Source organism: Cnephaeus nilssonii (genome assembly GCF_951640355.1).
Source record: "Cnephaeus nilssonii genome assembly, chromosome: 1".
In the NCBI taxonomy this organism is placed as follows: Eukaryota; Metazoa; Chordata; class Mammalia; order Chiroptera; family Vespertilionidae; genus Cnephaeus; species Cnephaeus nilssonii.
Genome location: NC_137072.1, coordinates 16517476 through 16539360, shown reverse-complemented (window position 1 = coordinate 16539360; position 21885 = coordinate 16517476). Strand labels below are relative to the sequence as shown.

The window sequence follows — 21885 nt, the reverse complement described above, 5'->3', positions numbered from 1 at the left end:
CTTAGGTATTTGTCATACATTTTCTCAAAACTAATGAAATAAGCCTGTCACCTAGAAAACAATTGACAGTATTTATTGCCAGTGATAAAATATGAGCTTTCAAACAAATATTAAAATATTGGAAAACTTGTATCCACTACCATCAGCTTCACAGTTTCCTAATATGTAAAGATTTTTCTGGTGATATCAATGTGATTTTTAAAAATATGTTGTATAGCCCTGGCCAGTTTTGCTCACTGGTTAGAGTGTCAGCCTGTGGAATAAAGGGTCTCGGGCTCAATTCCCAGTCAAGCCAGACATGGTACCTCCATGTACCTCGGTTGCAAGTTCAATCCCCAGCACTGGTTGGGGTGGGATCAGAAGACAACCAATCAATCTCTTTCTCTCCTCTCTCTCTCTCTCTCTCTCTCTCTCTCTCTCTCTCTCTCTCTCTCTTTCTCTCTTTCCCCCACCCCCTCCCTTTCACTCTCTCTAAAATTCAATGGAAAAAATATCCTAACTCCTCAAGTGAGGATTAAAGTTTTAATATATATTTTTATACTATCCTATATAATAAAAGCCTAATATGCAAATTGACTGTCACTCTAACATACAAGATGGCTGCCCCATTCGGTCAAAGATGGCCGACCCATGTGGACACAAGATGGCTGCCACAAGATGGCCAGCAGGGGAGGGGAGTTGTGGGCAATCAGGCCAGCAGGGGAGGGCAGTTGGGGGGGACCAGGCCTGCAAGGGAGGGCAGTTGGGGGCGATCAGGCCTGCAGGGGAGGGCAGTTGGGGGGGGGACCAGGCCTGCAAGGGAAGGTAGTTGGGGTGGACCAGGTCTGCAGGAAAGGGCAGTTGGGGGCAACCAGGCCAGCAGGGGAGGGCAGTTAGGAGTGATCAGGCAGGCAGGTAGAGTGGTTAGGGGTGACCAGGCAGGCTGGCAGGGGAGCAGTTAGGGGGCAACCAGGCCGGCAGGGGGGCAGGTAGAGGGCAACCAGGCCAGCAAGGGGGGGGGGAGTTAGGGGCGACCAGGCCAGCAGAAGGGCAGTTAGGAGGCAACCAGGCAAGCAGGTAGAGAGGTTAGGGGTGATCAGAGAGGCAGGCAGGCGAGCAGATAAGAGCCAGTGGTCCCAGATTGCGAGAAGGATGTCCGACTGCCGGTTTAGGCCCCATCCCACCCGGATTGGAGAGGATACAAGCTGGGCTGAGCGACACCCCCTCCCTGCCCATGCACAAATTTCGTGCACCGGGCCTCTAGTATAGGATAATATAATAAAATGTCAACATTTGGAAGATATACATTCTTCATGAAGCAGTGTCTCCAAGTTGAGATAGTATAGGGAGATGGGCCCCGGGAATGGAAATATACCAGATGGCCAGAAAATGTCTAAACCACTGTTCCACATATGCAGTTGATCAAGGTTTGGCTGCTATAGGACCTTTCTGGGGTGACAATAATGAACAACACTATAATCTTGCCCTCATAGTGCATTTGGGGGAGACTGTTGCCAAGGAACCCAACACAGAAATTTCTACTCTCTGGAACCTTCATAAGCCCGATTTTTCACTCAAGCTCCCTTTATTCCCAGCTTATAAAAGCAGCCAAGCAGTGCCATCCCCCAGCCAGTTCAGAGGACCTTTCTTTCCTCTGTGCTGCCTCCATTGTGCTGGAGTATAACCTTAAATCTATCTGGAAATTCTCTGGGGTTTCCTCTGTTTTCATCTTGGGAAACCCAAGAACCCCAAAGGGTGATAACAAAATGATGAAGTCATGATATAAAATTGTGCATGAGTAAATGATCCATTCAAAGTGCAGGATAGACCAAGGGTTTTAATGCAAAGGAGTACAAAATGTTTACTTCTAAGGTTTCAGACTCCACACTGCAATTAACCATTGATGTCTTAATTAAAACTGTTCACTTTTTTCCCCCTAGCTGGTTTGGCTCAGTGGATACAGCGTGGGCCTGCGGACTAAAGGGGACAGGGATTGATTCCAGTCAAGGGCACATGCCCAGGTTGTGGGTTTGATCCCCAGTGGGGGGCATGCAGGAGGCAGCCAATCAATGATTCTCTGTCATCATTGATGTTTCTATCTCTCTCTCCCTCTCCCTTCCTCTTTGAAATCAATAAAAATATGTATTTTTTTAAAAACTGTTCATTTTTGGTAAGTATGCAAAATTATATGAAAAAAACTATGAAAATAACCCGCCTTTCTCCAGCTATATACTTATGAGCCAGATTTCCTTCATGTAATTCAACCAAAGCAATGTATCACAATAGACTCAATACAGAAGTAGATATGTCTTTTATTAAGCCAGGTGGATTTTTGTTTCTGTATGGGATTCTCAACAATCCTATCTAATAAAAGAGTAATATGCAAATTGACCGTACTTCCACTACATCCACAAGCCACGCCCACAAGCCAATCAGGAGCGAATATGCAAATAAACCCAACCAAGATGGCTGTGGCCACAGGGAGCAGGAGGGAGGCTTGGGTTTCCCCGGCAATGGAGGAAGCCAAGCGTTCCGCCTAACCTTGCCGGCCTAGGCCTCCACTCAATGCTACAAAGTTTCAATTATAGAAGATAAATAAATCCCAACAGAAATGGCTGCCGCCATGGAGCGAGCAGAAGACTTGGCTCTGCTCAAGGCTACAAAGTTTCAATTGTAGAACATATATAAATCCCAGATACCAGAGCCTCCACTTGGGTCGCCGGGGGGTGTGGCCAGCCTGCAAACCACCACAAGCCCCTCACTCAGGACGCCCCACGCCCCAAGGGAACCCCCACCCTGATCCGGGACACCCTTCAGGGCAAACCAGCTGGCCCCCACCCATGCACCAGGTCTCTATCCCAGTGGTCGGCAAACTGCGGCTCACGAGCCACATGCATCTCTTTGGCCCCTTGAGTTTGTGGATCACGAGCCATCGTTTGCCGACCACTGCTCTATGGTATTACCCAAATCATTGCCCTAAAGCAGTGGTCGGAAAACTGCGGCTCGCGAGCCACATACTCAAGGGGCCAAAGAGATGCATATGGCTCGCGAGCTGCAATTTGCTGACCACTGCTCTATACTACCTAATAAAAGAGTAATATGCAGATTGACTATCACTCCAACACACAAGATGGCTGCCCCGATATGGTCAAAGATCCTGCCCCCATGTGGACACAAGATGGATGGCAGGAGAGGGCAGTTGGGAGGGACTAGGCCTGCAAAGGATGGCAGTTGGGGGCGATCAAACCTGCAGGGGAGGGCAGTTAGGGGTGACCAGGCCGGCAGAGGAGGGAAGTTGGGGGTGACCGGGCCTGCAGGGAAGGGCAGTTGTGGGGGGACCCAGGCCTGCAGGGGAGAGCAGTTGGGGGGGACCAGGCCTGCAGGGGAGGGCAGTTAGGGGGGACCAGGCCTGCAAGGGAGGGCAGTTAGGGGGGACCAGGCCTGCAGGGGAGGGCAGTTAGGCATCAATCAGGCTGGCAGGGGAGTGGTTAGGGGGTGATCAGGCTGACAGGCAGAAGTGGTTAGGGACAATCAGGAAGGCAGGCAGGAGAGCAGTTGGGAGCCAGCAGTCCTGGATTGTGAGAGGGATGTCCAACTGCCCGTTTAGACCCAATCAAACCTGAATCGGGCCTAAACGGGCAGTCGGACATCCCTCGAGGGGTCCCAGATTGGAAAGGGTGCAGGCTGGGCTGAGGGACACCCCCACACACACACACCCAGTGCACGAATTTCGTGCACTGGACCTCTAGTGTTTAAGAATAAAGGGTCCTGAGAACCACTGCCATTAGGACATTAATTCAATCAGGGAGCCTAGCAGAGAAAGGCTCTGAGGCTTATCGTTTATAAAATGGCATGATTTGATAAGCACTCTCTCCCCTAATGTTTGCATAAAAGCATAAAACCAAATGAATATGACTCAGACACTATATTAGCATGCAGACTTAACATATTAGTCACTATACGTTTATTAAATGGTACAAAACACAAAAGACCATTCTAAACAAATGTCTCATTTTTCAGCACAATGTATAATCAGTGGGAATTACTTTAGTTAAATAATTTCTCATGGTATAACTAAAGCAAAGAAACAAAGTAGTATATGACTTTAACCTAGCATATCAAACATGTATCCACAGTACTTTTTAAGGCTTCACGTATGATAGTTTTTCAATATTCCCATATTAACCATTTTATAGATAACTAAGTGACAAACATCCTAACTTGCAAGCAAAATTGAATTCCTCCCAATATCAGATGTATTTAACTGAAAATTTAATGTGCCTCCTACTTTTCAGTTGTAAGATCCTCAATGAAGTATTCTCAGCTACTTCCGATGACTAGCTTTATATTAGACAAATAGCTTAACCTCTTGGATCCTCAATTTTTCATCAATAAGATAAGCGATTTGGGCTACAACTACAAGGCCCTTTCCAACTTTAAATTTTCAGTCAATTAAAAATGGTGGGAAAGACAAGGAGGAAACTTAACATTTATTTATATTTATATCGATATTTAAATATAAAACTTTTTTTAACCAAGTTAATTTGTCTTTGAGGGTGTAGGTCGAGGAAGCTCACCTGGACACATTAATTCGACAAACACACTGCAGTGGTTACATGTAAGTTTCCTATGACTTTTCCTTTCCCATCAAAAAGGGAAAACACTAGGGCAGTAAGACAGGCCCATTCTGGAAAGTGGACTCTTATTTGTAATCAAGCCCTAAGGCATCAGTTTGATCTGACTTTTCTCCTTTTCCCCCTTTAACTCCCAAGGCCAAACTACGGGTGACGAAGTCACCTCGGTTCAAAGTCTAGGGCACTTCAGATCTGGCAAGAAATGGACCAAGAAGTCCAAGTGCTCAGAAGCGGTGACGGCCTGCGGTGGGGAAGGCAGGTAGCTGGGGAGGCGGGGCCGGGGTGCGGGGCCAGAAGCCTTTTCTCACTCGACTCCCGACACCTGATCCAGGGGCGCTGGGTGCGGGAGCCGGGCCCCCAAACCCGGAAAGAACGAAGCAGAAGGTGGTGGGGGAGAGGGTGACAGGTTCAGGGTTCAAGGCTGCCCCGCCGGACTGGCGTGCCTCGCCCTTCCCCAGGCACTGAGAGGGCAGAGCGGGCACCACCCGAGAGACCCCGGCCCGCCCGCCCGCCCGCGAGGCGCCCTCCCCGCCGCCCCTCCCCCGCTTCCCACAGAGAGCCAGTCCCCGGAGGCAGCCCTCGAGTGACTCCTTACCACAGTGTCCTCTCTACGAGATCCGCGCCCGCCGCAGCCTCCGCCTGACGAAAATCAGTCCTCGGCGCCGGGCAGAAGCAGCCGTGGCAGTGCGATCAGGACCCGCGCCGCCCCGCCCCCGGCCGCCGCGCAGAACTCTGCTGGGCCAACATGGCTGGTGCCGCCTCTGCCACGTCAAGGGGAGGGGGCGGGGCGTGCGTGAGGAAGGGGGCGGGACTTGAGCCTAGGGGCGGGGCGACAGGCCGGAAGCCTCAAGGGGAGAACCTGGACGGGGTCGGAATCTTCTGCGGAGTGGGCGGGACTAGAAGGAGCGTTGAGGAAGGGGCAGGGACGGAGCCGGAGGGGCGGAGCGAAGGAAACTAACCAACCGGAGGCGCGTGGGTGGGGCCCTCACCGGATGGAGCCGGAACTGCGAGTGCGCTGCCCAGGGGAGCGCCTTTTCCCCCCCTCCCTGGGGCTGCGAGAAAGGTGGGAACTTCCGTTGCCACTCAGACTCCTCTGGTCCTGAAGAGAAATGGAAACCCTCCTCTAGGGCATCCTGCCCTCTAGGGCCCTGGTTGATTCCTAGGCCGCAAACATTTCCCCTTAAACAGAGTGAGAAGTTGTTCTTTGGAGGCAGGATAGTAAGAAACTGGGAAAATTCCTTGGTAAGTGGAATGGGGAAACGGAGACAGTGGGTTCAAACTGGCCTTATCCAGCACCCTGCCTCACTTGCCTCCTCCCCTGCAGGCCGATACCTTAAGCATTAAGCACTCAGGGCAATGAGTGTCTGACCAGCACCAAATAATATTTGGAACAAAGCCTCGGATCTGTTGACCACAGAGAAAGCCTTTTGGTCTTCTTGTAAGAACTGATATTTCATGAGTTATTTTTTTCTTAAATGTCTTCTAAGAACAAAGAGAAAATTTATTTAAAAAATAGAATTCAGCTTGTTCTATTTGCAATTACCATATAGGTCCATTGGATTCTTTCTCGTAAGTCTAGGATTCATCATGAAACTTTAGTGATCTTATTTTTCCTATATCTGGAAACATTCTACTACTTCTTTATCATTGGCATTATTTCATCATTACTCACCAAAATTATTCCAAACTATGCTTTAAAAAAAACTAAAAGAATAAGAAAATGGAAGAATGATGGAATTATCAAAGATGATAAAATAGTGACATAAATCATCACTATTGCATTATTTTTCCGTTTTCTTTTTGCAATGCTCATAGTACAGTACCATCTTTCAAGATCTTTGTATTAACCATTTATTTCTTCTATATTTTCATTAAATCTTTATTATTGACTAGAGGCCCGATGCACAAAATTCTTGCAAGGGGCTCTGCCCTGGTAGCCATGGTGACTGCCTAGGCTCTCACAGCCCTGGCTTCATCCAGAACCGTGGTCGGCAAACTGTGGCTCATGAGCCACATGCGGCTCTTTGGCCCCTTGCATGTGGCTCTTCCACAAAATACCACGGACTGGGTGAGTCTGTTTTGAAGAAGTGGCATTAGAAGAAGTATAAGTTTAAAAACTTTGGCTCTCAAAAGAAATTTCAATCGTTGTACTGTTGATATTTGGCTCTGTTGACTAATGAGTTTGCCGACCACTGGTCCAGAAGATTATCCAGATGGTCATTCTGCTGTTTGGCTGTCCAGTCTCATTAGCATATTATGCTTTTATTATTACAGACTAGAGACCCGGTGCACGAAATTTGTGCATGGGGGGGGGTCCCTCAGCCCAGCCTGCACCCTCTCCAATCTGGGACCCCTCCAAGGATGTCCCACTGCCCTCTCACAATCAGGACTGCTGGCTCCCAACTGCTCACCTGCCTGCCTTCCTGATTACCCCTAACCACATTTGCCTGCCAGCCTGTCTAACTGCTCCCCTGCCAGCCTGTTTGCCCCCAACTTCCCTCCTCTGCCAACCTAGTCACCCCAAACTGCCCTCCCCTGCAGGCTTGATTGCCCCCAACTGCCTTCCCTTGCAGGCTTGGTCCCTCCCAAATGCCCTCCCCTGCTGGCCATCTTGTGGTGGCCATCTTGTGTCCACATGGGGGCAGGATCTTTCAACACATGGGGGCAGCTATCTTGATCTTATGTGTTGTAGTGATGGTCAATCTGCATATTCTTTTATTAGATAGGATAGAGGCCTGGTGCATGGGTGGGGGCCAGCTGGTTTGTCCTGAAGGGTGTCCCAGATCAGGGTGGGGGTTCCCTTGGGGCATGGGGCAGCCTGGGCGAGGGGCCTGTGGTGGTTTGCAGGCCAGCCACGCCCCCCAGTGACCCAAGCAGAGGCCCTGGTATCTGGGATATATTTATCTTCCACAACTGAAACTTTGTAGCCTGGAGCAAAGCCAAGCCTTCTGCTCACTCCGTGGCTGTCACAATTTCTGTTTGGATTTGTTTACCTTCTATAATTGAAACTTTGTAGCCTTAAGCGGAGGCCTGGGTCGGCCAGGGCAGGTGGAAAGCTTGGCTTCCTTAGTCGCCGGGGGCAACCCTAGCCTGCTCTCCCCAGCTCCGTGGCTGCTGCCATTTTTCCTGGGATTTATCTTCTATAATTGAAACTGTATTCTTGAGTGGAGGCCTGGGCCCACCAGGGTGTGTGGAAAGCTTGGCTTCCTCTATTGCTGGGGAAACCCAAGCCTCCCTCCAGCTCTCTGTGACGGCAACCATCTTGGCTAGGGTTAATTTGCATACTCGCACTGATTGGCTGGCGGGCGTGGCTTGTGGGTGTAGCGGAGTGATGGTTAATTTGCATATTACTCTTTTATTAGGTAGGATAGTATTATATATGTCCCCTTTTTACTCCCATTGACTCTTTATAGCCAGCCCTTGTCCCCCACCCAAGACCTCCACCATCCTATTGTCTGTGTCCATGGGTTATGCATATATGCATACAGGTTCTTTGGTTGATCTCTTCCCACCCACCCACTTCACCTTCCCTCTGAGATTCCACAATCTGTTCCATGCCTCTATGTCTCTGGATCTATTTTGTTCATTAGATTTCACATGAGTGAGATCATGTGGTACTTGTTTTTCGCTGACTGGTTTATTTTGCTTAGCATGATACTCTCCAGGCCCCTCCATGCTGTCTCAAAGGGTAAGAGATTCTTCTCTTTTACTGCTGCATAGTATTTCATGGACTAATGTACCACAGCTTTTTTATTCACTCATCTACTGATGGGCACTTGGGCTGTTTCCAGATCTTAGCTATTATAAAATATGCTGCTATGAACATAGGGCATTGAGCTTTCACTAACTATAGCTAAGAATTCAGAATTCAGAAGATGGATGCAGAGACAGAGAACAGCACTCTAGATCCTAATAATGATAGCAAAATCTTAAACTATGAATCTTTAAATGACCATCTCCTAGATGAATTTCTCAAACTCAAGAATTAATGAGTTGCCTGGCAGTGTGGCTGCTCAGTGGTTAAGTGTCGACCTATGGAACAGGAGGTCACTGGTTCAATTCATGGTCAGGGCATATGCCTGAGTTGCGGAAATCAATCCCCAGTGGGGTATGCGGGAAGCAGCTGATCCATGTTGATGTTTCTCTCATCGATGTTTCTATCTCTCTCTCTCTCCCTCTCCTGGCCTCTCTGAAATCAATTTAAAAAATATATTGTTTAAATTGCTTTATTAGTTAAGGTATCACATATTTGTCCTCATCCCCCCATTCCCATCCCACACCCCTCCCCACGCATGCCCCACTCCCCTGTTGTCCTTGACCACTGGTTAGGCTCATATGAATGCACACAAGTCCTTTGGTAGATCTCTCCCCTTTATCCCCACACTCCCCTACCCTCCCTCTGAGGTCCGACAGTCTGATCCATGCCTCCTTGTCTCTGGGTCTGTTCTTGTTCATCAGTCTATGTTGTTCATCATTTCCCCTAGATGAGTGAGATCATGTGCTACTAGAAATACACTTATAAGAACCGAAAATGAGACTAGCAATAATGGTTATGCTGAAAGGCAAATGAATCAGTCTATAGTGAGTTTCTTTCTGGGCCAACAGTTCTTTTGAGACCCAATTTCAATGTCAAACAGTTCCTTATGTGTATATGTCAGTTCTAGATGGTGGACAAATGGTGGTATTGCAGGTCCAACCCTTTCTGGTTTGGTCCTGGGCAACCTGCAGGGACGCACAGCTGCTGACTGCTAGTATGGCAAGGCGACGTCGGCGTCTACCATCTCTGGACTGCTTCTCTTCTGTCTTCATGGCTGGAGTAGTCATGTCAATTCCTTTCTGTTGCAAGAATCCACATGGTCTTGGAGTTGTTTTCTGAAAATATACAAACATGTTCTCGACCAAAAGTTAATAAAGGAATATTTTCTATAAATTTGACTTGGGATCCTTTTTCATTTTTTGGCCAAGTGATTTTCCTCTGGCTTGTTTTCACACCATGTGTGTTTTTCATGGGTGTCTTGCTGTTAGCATTACAATTAATTTTCTAAAGTACAAATTTTCTAGATGTAATTTACTTACAGGATATTTTTCCTTACATGTTATTCTTCTACTATCCCCCCTTTTTTGATTTAAATATTAGGAGGCTTTTGAAATTTTTATAAAGTAGTCTTGATAACCTTTATGTTTTAATTTTTTGCACTATAATATGACTGCTTTAGGTTCATTACATGTTACACAATTTTATCATGAGATGAACTAACAATAAAAATTTTAGTTAACACTTTAAGAACTGCTTTTTGTCCAGTACAATTAATTTTTCTAGAATATTTGCTTATTTCAATTAGCCAATTTAAATTAGACTGAAAACTTGACTACTATTTTACTGTCAAATTTAATACTCTAACATAAAAAATATATTAAGAACAAAAATACTTTAAAATTTTTAAATCAATGAGTTAACAATAAATATAATGACAAAAAGAAAATATGGTATTCTCATCCAGTCAGTCATTCAAAGAGAATAACTTCATTATACAATATTTTGCCAAAGAATCTGAACAATCTCATTTTGCTAACACACATATTATAGTATTCTTTAATCCTTTATGATGTTTATAGTTTTACTTGATCTGATTCTTAAGTAGACAAATGCTAATGGTCTATACAGAGATGATAGGAAGTAAATAGATAATCTAGAAATCAAAATGTATTTGGGCCTGGCAGGTGTGGCTCAGCAATTGAGGGTCGACCTGTGAACCAGGAAGTCAGTTCAATTCCTGGTCAAGGTACATGCCCAGGTTGCAGGTTTAATTCCTAGTGTGGGACATGCAGGAGGCAGCCAATCAATGATTAGGGAGAATCATTTATGTTTCTGTCTTTCCCTGTCCATTCCTCTCTCTAAAGAAAATCAATAAAAATATATATTTTTAAAATACCTATCCCTTATAAAAAATCAGAAATTATTTTTATTTGGATTGATTATTTATAAAACTAAAAATACAAATATTTTTCAATTAGGGCGCAAAGAAGATGGCTGTCTTCTCTTCAACAAAATTATAAATCTAAAGGCTTTAAAAAATTTCTTCAAGTCCTGTGTTTTGATGATGCAAGTGCAAGAAAAAACAGAAGAAACAATGAGCTAGGATATAGTAGTGATGTATTTGAATTCTGCAATCACTGTTAATAAGATGGGTATGTTTCAGATTCATTCATCACAGGTAATGAGCAGGTCTAGTTGCATTTGTTTATTTATTTATTGTATATTTTTATTGATTTCAGAAAGAAAGGAAGAGGGAGAGATAGATAAAAACATCAATGATGAGAGTGAATTCTTGATCAGCTGCCTCCTGAACATTCCCTACTGGGGATCGAGCCGGCAACCTGGGCATGTACCCTTGACCGGAATTGAAACCGGGACCCTTCAGTCCAATCTACAGGCCAGCGCTCTATCCACTGAGCCAAACCAGCTAGGGCTCTGGTTGCATTTAGAAAGCACTTCCCATGTTGAATATATCTTCAAACCAGGAAAATACAGAATGAAAATTGGGATTTGCTAAGTTTAGATATTTATTTAAATTTCCAATGAAATTGCTTTTCATTATTTCTTTACTCTTTTATCATAACAGTTTTATTGACTATCACTTTAATCTATATAAATTACTCCTGAAATAACATAAAGATATAAATATTTTAAAGGGCTCATTGGACTCAGATGGCAAATAGTGAAGACTTTTTTTCTGGTATACCGAAAGTTAAGAGGTTTTGACCTAAGGAAGAGTAGAGAAAGCCTGGAATTTCCTTAAGCTCCTGAGAAAGAAGAGTCAGACTAAGAATTGGAGATAGGGCAGAATCTCAAAAAAAAAAAACTTCTCTTGCATTCTAACCTAAATTATAGCCATCCCTGGACCCAGGTATTTAAGATCAATCTGTGTTGTGAGGATGTTTGTTAAACATTTACCAACAGGCAACTGATTAGAATTGTTTGCTTCCAATTACACCATCTTGTGTAGGTTCTGGCACAAAATGATTATTCCCTAAATATTCATGAGTAAGCATGAAAACCTAAGCAATCATAATAATAAAAGACCAAGAGGCATTACAACCAAAATGAGCAAACAACCAGTCATCATGAGGGGACTCCCGCCACAATTGGGGCATTGGCTGGCCTGCAAACCGCTGGCGGCCCCTCACCCAGACCAGCACAGCACCCCAGAGGGGACCCCCTCCCAGATCAGGGACATGGCCAGCCTGCAAACCACCAGCGGCCCCTCGCCCAGGCCAGGGCAGTGCTGGAAGCAGGGCACATGCGGCACAGTCTCTTAAAAATAAAGACCCACTAGCTCTCTGAGGTGTCTCCTGGCCTGGCCGCCCCGCCCCCACGCCCATCCCATGCAGAGCCTCAGGCAGAGCGGCTCTGGTGGGTGTGGGCTGCACAGCTTCAGACCCCAGACCCCGTGGGGGTGGAGAGGTTCGCACTACAGCTGGTGTAGCGATGCAAGTTAACTTTGCTGATGAGGCTGGTGGGGCTCCAGTGTGTTTGGGGGCAGTCTGTTTATGCTGGGACTTGGGTGCACAGCCACACACACACAGTGGGCATGTGCTGGGAGCATGGCGCAGGCATCATATGGAAATGTATGCGTGAAAAGGTGTACATACACCTTTTTACATCTGTTTTGAGAGACAACCAAGATGGTGGCATAGAACCACAGGAAAGCTGGTTGAGTGGAAGTTCTACAACTAGAAGGAAAGAAAAAAGCTCATTGAGACTGGTAGGAGGTGAGGAAGTGTGGAATTGCGGAGGTACGGAGGCTGGCAACTGGGTGCGCTGTTGTTTTTTTCCATTGGGAGGGAGATACAAGATCCTGATTGCTTTCAACCCCAGTTCCAAATGAGATTCTGGGGACCCAGACTCATATGGGGAGAAACTGGACTGTCTGGCATCTGGCCAGAATGCAAGGGCGGCTTTCTTACAGAGGTGCTTTCAGCAATCATTGTTCCTGCGTTGGGCAGCGGGACACAGAGACCCGGGTACCTCTCTGGGGCAGGGCTGACTGGCAGCTACTGCTGTTTGCTCCGCCCTGGTGATTCCCTGAGACACCGCCCCACCCAATTTACAACGCCACCCAAACTGTGTCCAGTGGCTTTTGCATATGAATGGCTTGTCACTTTGCAACCTAAAACCTAACAAACTGCAGCTGGGTCAGAGAGCTCCAAAGCTTCCAAAAGAAGGCCTAAGGCCCAGCAGCAGCAGCCTGTATTGCTTCACAGCTGGGCCTCATCTGGGCACTTCCAAACCCCAAACAAAGAGGAGGAATCTGTAGATCTCTCTGTAGCTCCTGCCGGGTGGTCTCACGTAGTGGCTGACTTTGCACCTCCTTGGAGATCCAAGAGCCAGTGTACACGGTGGTCAGTGTGAAACCATACCAGATTACAACTCTTCACATCCGTAAGCGGCACATTCACGGGGCAGACTCAGTGAGCACCAAAGCCCCACTGAAGCCAGCCCTGCCCCATAACGGTGTCTCCAGCACAGAAGTTCTCCCATTATAGACACAACTGGTCTACACACCCAATTGGCCTAGAGGTCAATTCCTCCCAGTAATACCAACAGCAATCAAGGCTTAACTACAAGACTGTGCACACAGCCCATAAAGGAGTGCACCAAGAGTATCCACCTCAGGTAATTAGTGAGGCTGAACCACTGGGCCCTATAGGACATCCAGCACACAAGGCCACTCTATCAACACAGGGAAGCAGCCAAAATGCGGAGACAAAGAAACATGTCATAAATGAAAGAAATGGAGAAAAGCAAACTACTGGATATAGAGTTCAAAATCACGGTTATAAGGTTTTTCAAGAATTTTCTAGAAAAGGCCGATAAATTTAGCGAGACCCTCGAGGATATGGAAAAGGACCAACTAGAAATTAAACATACACTGACTGAAATAAAGCATAATATACAGAAATCCAACAGCAGACTAGAGGATCCCAAGAATCAAGTCAAAGATTTAAAATACAAAGAAGCAAAAAACACCAAACCAGAAAAGCAAAAAGAAAAAAGAATCCCAAAATATGAAGATAGTATAAGGAGCCTTTGGGACAACTTCAAATGTACCAACATCCGAATTATGGGGGTGCCAGAAGAAGCGAGAGAGCAAGATATTGAAAACATATTTGAAGAAATAATGACAGAAAACTTCCCCTATCCGGTGAAAGAAATAGATTTACAAGTTCAGGAAGTGCAGAGAACCCCAAACAAAAGGAATCCAAAGAGGACCACACCAAGACACATTGTAATTAAAATGCCAAGGGCAAAAGACAAAGAGACAATATTAAAAGCAGCAAGAGAAAAACAATTAGTTACCTTCAAGGGAGTAGTCATATGACTTTCAGCTGATTTCTCAACAGAAACTATGCGGGCCAGAAGGGAGTGGCAAGAAATATTCAAAGTGATGAATAGCAAGAACCTACAACCAAGATTACTCTACCCTGCAGTGCTATCATTTAGAATTGAAGGTCAGATAAAGAGCTTCACAGATAAGAGAAAGCTAAAGGAGTTCATCACCACCAAACCAGTATTATATGAAACTAGTGGCCCGGTGCACAAAAATAGTGCAGGGGGGTTGCAGATGTCCCTGAGCCCAGCCAGCACCCTCTGTAGGATCAGGCCTAAACCAGCAGTCGGACATCCCTCTCACAATCCGGGACTGCTGGCTCCTAACTGCTCACCTGCCTGCCTGCCTGATTGCCCCTAACCACTCTGCCTGCCAGCCTGCTCACCCCAACTGCCCCTCCACTGGCCTTCTCACCCCCAACTGCTCCCCCTTGCTGGGCTGATTGCCCCAAACTGCCCCCTCCCCGCCAGCCAGATCATCCCCAACTCCACTGCTGCCAGCCTGCTCACACCCAACTGCCCCCCCCTGCCGGCCTGCTCACCCCAACTGGCTCCCCACCGGCCTGCTTGCCCCCAACTGGCCCTCCCCGCCAACCTGCTCACTCCCAACTTTCCTCACCGTCAGCCTGATCACCCCCAACTGCCCTCCCCTCCTGGCCTGATTGCCCCTAACCGCCTCTGTCTCAGCCCTGCAACTATGGCTTTTTCTTGGCAGCAGCCACGGAGCAGGCTGGCACAACCAAGAAAGCCAAGCTGGCCGGAGAGTAGGCAGGAGGCAGAGGCTTGGCTTCCTTGGTCACCTCCTGCCTCTCGCCCGCTCTCCAGCCAGCTTGGCTTCCTTGGTCACTGGGGCAACCAAGGAAGCCAAGCCTCCACCTCCCGCCCACTCTCTGGCCGGCCTGGCGCCGTCATCTTTGTCACATCAATTTGCATATTCCCTCCTTATTGGCTGTGGCCGCCGCTAGCTTTATCACAAAGTGATGGTTAATTTGCATATTACTCTTTTATTAGATAGGATGCTGAAGGGTATTCTTTAAGAAGAGGAAGAAGAAAAAGGTAAAGATAAAATCATGAACAACAATGTGACAACAAATACATATCTATCAACAAGTGAATCTAAAAATTAAGTGAATAAAAAATCTGATGAATAGAATAAACTGGTGAATATAATAGAATCAGGGGCATAGAAAGGGAGTGGACTGACAATTCTCGGGGGGAAAGGAGTGTGGGAGTTGCGGGAAGAGATTGAACAAAAATCTTACACCTATGGACGAGGACAGTGGCAGGGGGTAAGGGCATGTGGTTGGGTGGGAACTGATGGTAGGGGAGCTATGGAGGGAAAAAAGAGGAACAACTGTAATAATCTGAACAATAAAGATTTTAAATGAATAAATAAATAAATACATCTGTTTCTCAGAAGCGAACCTGGAAAGGTGCTTTATCTGTAATAGGCAGTTTTCAAAATGTAATCCAGAGCAAGGGATCTGTGGTGAAAACACGCACACAAGAAAAGGTTTTTGATACTAAACACAACTCTGTAATTGAAGTGTTTATGCCCAAATGTACCTTGAATCAAACATATGGTGATATTTATCGTCTGTGGGTCTGTTTGAAAGGCTTGGTCGATCGGTTCTCATTTCACAAAAATAAAATAATGTAACTAAGTGATTACTAAATATGTATTTCTAAGGCAAAGTAGTTTTTACCCACTTTGTGTACTTTTTGCACATGTGTTTTTGCAAGGCTGTTTATAAAGTATAACTTGGATGATGGACAATATGGTTAAGGAAGAAGTGTGGCCGGTTCTTTTTAAAAATTAAGTACCTCACAGTTTTTAAGACAAATGTGTTAACCTAAAACCTTCAGAAGACAGGGTCAGAGGTCTTTTAAGACCTTTGTATAGGCCTAAGACATAAAAAAGCAGCTACCTTTTTAGGATGTGGCCTGAAAGAAACCTGTTATTTTCAGTTATTACTATCTTCAAAGTAAAATAACATTTTTGCAGCCTTTTTATGTGAGGGTTTGTGGGGTTTTTTCATACTTTCATTACAATATTTGAAATAGGTATTGTCATTATGTTAAAGCAATGGTTTTTTCCTCTCAATATCAGAGACCTAAATTTTCACACACACCCCAAAAATGTTTATTTGAAGTAACATGCATCTGGACTCCGGGTGGCCTAATAAGCTCAGTGATTAGACAGGTGCTTTTATAGCCAAGGTCAAAGGCTCTTTCCCCTGATTAGCCCTTGAAGGGGAAGCAGCCAGAGGCTCTCCTGACCAGCACAGGGAAAGAGGGGAGGGGCAGGAAAACCATTAGAAGAAAAGGAGTGGGATTGGAAACTCCCTCCCAACCACATGTAAGAGAGTTCAAACACTGCCAGTAGCTGCGGGCAGGTGGGCGGGGCTGGGCCTCTACTATAAAATATTATCATCAACATTTTTACGTATTTGAGATTGACTGAAAACATAAATCTGATGTAAGCCCCACCCCCATTCTAAAAAAGTCCTTTTTAAAAGCAAATACTCCTAAGATCAGTTCTTCCTCAAATCGGCATTTTTCAAAATGCCAAAGAATATTTTAAAAAGTGAGAGAGAGAGAATAAATAAATAAATAAATAAATAAACAAACAAACAGTGAGGGAGAGTTCTATGGTCAAATAAACTCAGGAAATAGCAGTTTAATTATGTGAAATAGATCTCTTGTCAGGGGTCTAAATACATTAATATTCATTGTGGATCTTTAAGAGTGGGCTTTTAGTACATTTCCTAAAGATATCTGTCCTTGGAACTTTTTTTTCTAGGACTATCTGGGGGCAAGTATTCTAAACACCCTATGACTTTATCTTCATTCATTAATTACCTTGAGTACTGGTTAATGTGTAACAGCCAGTAATTTCCTTCCTACTTCTGAACCCATAGATGTTTCTAAACTGGAGATTCCAGTAATACACAGTCATTTGAAGCATGATAATGTACATTTCTTAAAATTTTATGTGGTCACAACCAGATAGAGTTTTCACCTCTACTTTTTTGTTGTTTTTGGTTTAATTCATTATCTAATATAAATGAAGCACCTGCAGTGTGTGTGTGTGTGTGTGTGTGTGTGTGTGTGTGTGTGTACTAGAGGCCTGATGCATGAAATTCATGCAAGAGTAGGCCTTCCTTCCCTCAGCTGCCGGCGCCAGCTTCCCTCTGGTACCCAGGCCCTGGGCTTCCCTCGCAGCCTCGGCTTCATCCAGAAGGTCGTCCAGTCTAATTAGCATATTATGCTTTTATTATTATAGATAATTGATTTCAGAGAGGAAGGGAAAGGGAGAGATAGAAACATCAATGATGAGAGAGAATCATGGCTGCCTCCTGCACTCCCCACACTGGGGATCGAGCCCACAACCCGGGCATGTTCCCCAACCAGGAATCAAACTGTGACCTCCTGGTTCATAGGTCGACACTCAACCACTGAGCCATGCTGGCCGGGCCACTTGCAGTTTTTTCAACATGGGTTCTCTTCCATTTGTTCAGATGGTGACTTGATAAGGCACAGGCCAACTGTTTTTGGAGTATTCACTGGAAAAAGCAGTACTCAGATTCTGACTTTGAATTTTCAGCATTAATAGTGTGTCAAGTCCATATACATAACATACTATCATTCTGATGTAGTCACACAATGACTACAATCATATTAGATAGAATAATAATAAATAAGGCTAATTAACAAATCACACAGGAGAGTTACAGAATTATAAACTCAAATACACCTTAGTAATCATTTAGTCCAATCTCTGTATGTAATGAATATGAAGATAAGAGAGGTTACATACGTAGCATATTCAAAGTCAGGATGCTGGAGACCATTTAAAACTTACACACAATTTTTATTTCATGCCTGTCTTTTCCCCTTTAATGCTGATAAGACTTGGCATTAAAATTTTTAGTTCTTGTTGGAATCTCCAGTTTAGAAATTATACAAATGAAATAATTTGATCTGCTCTTAAACTATTTATAGTGGCCCAAAGAAATACAACATGGTTATTTCCTGACAGCTATTTTTCCTTTTCTTTTTGTCTAACATGTATTTGATTTATAAAGAACATAAGAATTATTAAAATCTACATGGCAAAGAAGGAAACTCCTACTTTAAAAGGAAGAAGCTAGATTTGTATTTTACTTTAAAGAAGTAAACTTTTGTTTTGTGTTCTATAATTAAACTAGACCTTGCCTTGATTTTCTGGCATCAATTCAGTGTTCTAGTTCTCATTATGGATCTGGACCACAAAGGTTGAGGACGGTGTTCTTAGAGAGATAAAAGAGACTGCTCATGCCCACAGGGCATGGACTAAGACTAGGATCTCCTTCCATTTATCTTCATTGCCTTTTTCTAATTTATGACCAGTGGGTCATAGAAGGTTTCATTGTGTAGAGCAGGCCCTCAAATGCCATCCTATATAATAAAATCAACTGAACAGAGGAACAACCAGTCGCTATAACATGCACTGACCACCAGGGGGCACTCAATGCAGGAGGCACCAGGCCAGCCAAGGTGGGTGCCAGTGGTGATGGGGCAATCAGAGGGCGGGGCCGGGCCAACCAAGGCGGGAGCACTAGGCCAACCAAGGCGGGTGCCAGCAGGGGCCCCCCCAATCACCCCAACAGTCTCTCCACAGATTGGCCCTGATTGCTGGCCAGGCCTAGGGACCCTACCCATGCACAAATTTTGTGCACCAGGCCTCTAGTCTCATTATAACCATGATGGGGGGCGGGGGGGGGGAACTGATTCCTGGCCAGGGTCACTATCTGTGTAGAGTTTGCACATTCTCCCCATGCATACAAAGGTTTCTCCAGGCACTCTGGTTTTCTCCCACATCCCAAAGATGTGCCTGCAAGGTGAAATGGCGTGGCTACATGTCCCAGTGGGAGTGAGCATGGGTGCATGTAAGGGGCCAGGCAATGAAAGTGAGTCCTGTCCACGGTGGATTCCTGCCTTACCAGGGCTGCCAGAACAGGCTCTTGCCACCTAACCCTGAACTACGATAAGTGGGTTGGAATGGAATTATTTTACTTGTTTTGTTGTTGTTGTTTTGTTAATCCTCACCGGAGGATATTTTTCCATTGATTTTTAGAGGAAGTGGAAGGGAGGGAGGGGGCGAAAGAGAAACATCAGTGTGAGAGAGACACATTGATTGGTTGCCTCCTGCATGCACCAGGGGATAGAACCTGCAAACCAGGGATGTGCACTTGTCAAGAATGGAACCTGTGCACATGAGCTCACTCATCTAGGGGAAAAGATGAACAACATAGACTGAACAAGAACAGCATCGATCAGACTGTCAGACCTCAGAGGGAAGGTAGGGGAGGGTGGGGATAAGGGAGATAGATCAACCAAAGAACTTGTGTGCTTGCATATGAGCCTAACCAGTGATCATGGACAACAGGGGGGTGGGGGCATGCATGTGGAGGGCTTTGGGATGGGAATGGGGCGGGGGGGGGGGGTGAGGACAAATATGTGATACCTTAATCAATAAAGTAATTTTAAAAAAAAGAATGGAACCTGCGACTCTTCGTTTTGGGGGCTGACACTCTAACTACTGAACCACACTGGCCAGAGCCTTACTTGTTTTTATTCATCTTTTTTATTTTTTTAAAAATATCTTTATTGATTTCAGAGAGGAAGGGAGAGGGAAAGATAGAAACATCAATTGATTGGCTGCCTCCTGCACCTCCCCCAATGGGGATCAAGCCAGCAACCCAGGCATGTGCCCTTGACCAGAATTGAACTCAGGACCCCTCAGTCCGCAGGCTGACGCTCTATCCACTGAGCCAAACCAGCCAGGGCATTTTTTTTTAATTTCTTTATTGATTCCGGTATTACATATGTGTCCTTATTCCCTCATTACCCCCCCCCTATTCATCCCCTTATGCCCTCACCCCCTTGTTGTCTGTGTCCATTGGTTAGGCTTATATGCATGCATACAAGTCCTTTGGTTGATCTCTTCCCCTTACCCCCACCCTCCCCTACCTTCCCTCTGAGGTTTAATGGTCTGATCAATGTTTCTCTGTCTCTGGATCTATTTTTGTTCATCAGTTTATGTTGTTCATTATATTCCATAAATGAGTGAGATCATGTGATATTTATCTTTCTCTGCCTGGCTTATTTCACTTAGCATAATGCTCTCCAGTTCCATCCATGCTGTTGCAAATGGTAAAAACTCCTTCTTTTTTACAGCAGCGTAGTATTCCACTGTGTAGAGGTACCAGTTTTTTAATCCACTTATCTGCTGATGGGCACCTAGGCTGTTTCCAAATCTTAGCTATTGTAAATTGTGCTGCTATGAACATAGGGGTGCATATATCCTTTCTAATTGGTGTTTCTAGTTTCTTGGGATATATTCCTAGAAGTGGGATCACTGTGTCAAATGGGAGTTCCATTTTTAGTTTTTTGAGGAAACTCCATACTGTTCTCCACAGTGGCTGCACCAGTCTGCATTCCCACCAGCAGTGCACGAGGGTTCCTTTTTCTCCGCATCCTCGCCAGCACTTGTTGTTTGTTGATTTGTTGATGATAGCCATTCTGACAGGTGTGAAATGGTAACTCATTGTCATATTGCTTTGCATCTCTCGGATGATTAGTGACTTTGAGCATGTTTTCATATGCCTCTTGTCCAGCCAGGGCAGTTTTTTAAAAAATATATATTTTATTGATTTTTTACAGAGAGGAAGAGAGAGGGATAGAGAGTTAGAAACATCGATGATAGAGAAACATCAATCAGCTGCCTCCTGCACAACCCCTACTGGGGATGTGCCCGCAACCAAGGTACATGCCCTTGACCGGAATCGAACCTGGGACCCCTCAGTCCGCAGGCCGACGCTCTATCCACTGAGCCAAACGGGTTTCGGCGTGCCAGGGCATTTTTATTCATCTTTTTTAAATGTATATATAGCTGACATTTATTTCATTGTTTAATATTAGAAGCTTTTCAGGTCCTAGCTGGTTTGGCTCAGTGGATAGAGCATCCACCTGCGAATTGTAGGGTCCCGTGTTCAATTCTGGTCCAGAGCATCTACTCAATTGCAAGCACTCAATCCCTGGCCCTGATGGGGACCGTTCGGAAGGCAACCAAGTGATGCGTCTCTCTCACATTGATGTTTCTCCCTCCGGTTTGGCTCAGTAGCCTTTGGACTCAAGGGTCCCAGGTTCGATTCCGGTCAAGGGCATGTACCTTGGTTGCGGGCACATCCCCAGTAGGGCGTGTGTAGGAGGCAGCTGTTTGATGTTTCTCTCTCATTGATGTTTCTAACTCTCTCTCCCTCTCCCTTCCTCTCTTTAAAAAAAAAAATCAATAAAATATATTTTAAAAAATCAATGGAATAATATCCTTAGGTAAGAATTAACCAAAATAACAAACAAACAAAAAAAGTGTTTCGGGTCTTTATTTAGAAGTTTGGTTATATTTTTGTGACTGTGCCATGGGAACTTAACTCTTGTTTATACCAATTTTGCTGAAATCGGTATACATCATTTTGCTGAAAGTCAGTTTCCAAGAACCTATCAATGATGTGAAGTGGGGACTTATGTACTTATTTTTACTAAGCTGTGTCATGTGAAGCATAGTGATTTAGAGCAATGGCTCCTAAGTCTGACCTCCCAGGACAGAATCTCAATTCCATCCACTTCCTACTTGTGTGACCTTGGCATGGCATGTAACCTTTCCTGAGCCACAGTTTCTTTATCTGAAAATGAAGACAACCATAGTCCCTACCAATTAGGATAACAATATATTGTGATGATTAAGTGAGATAATCTATATAAAACATTTAGTCCTGACAAAGAGAAAAGGAGCCTCTGAGAGTCTGAAATTGGCCTGGCTCCATCAACTGGGCCTAC

General features: G+C 45.1%; 1 protein-coding gene across 1 annotated transcript in view; it reads right to left on the bottom strand.

Annotated features, from left to right (window-relative positions):
* SEC23A (SEC23 homolog A, COPII coat complex component) overlaps positions 1–5363 on the bottom strand; it is a 70762-nt gene extending 65399 nt beyond the window's left edge. Inside the window, exon 1 of the mRNA XM_079771008.1 lies at positions 5209–5363. The gene's annotated coding sequence lies outside the window, so the exon portion shown is untranslated. The remainder of the gene's footprint in view (positions 1–5208) is intronic.
* Positions 5364–21885: the final 16522 nt, after the last annotated feature.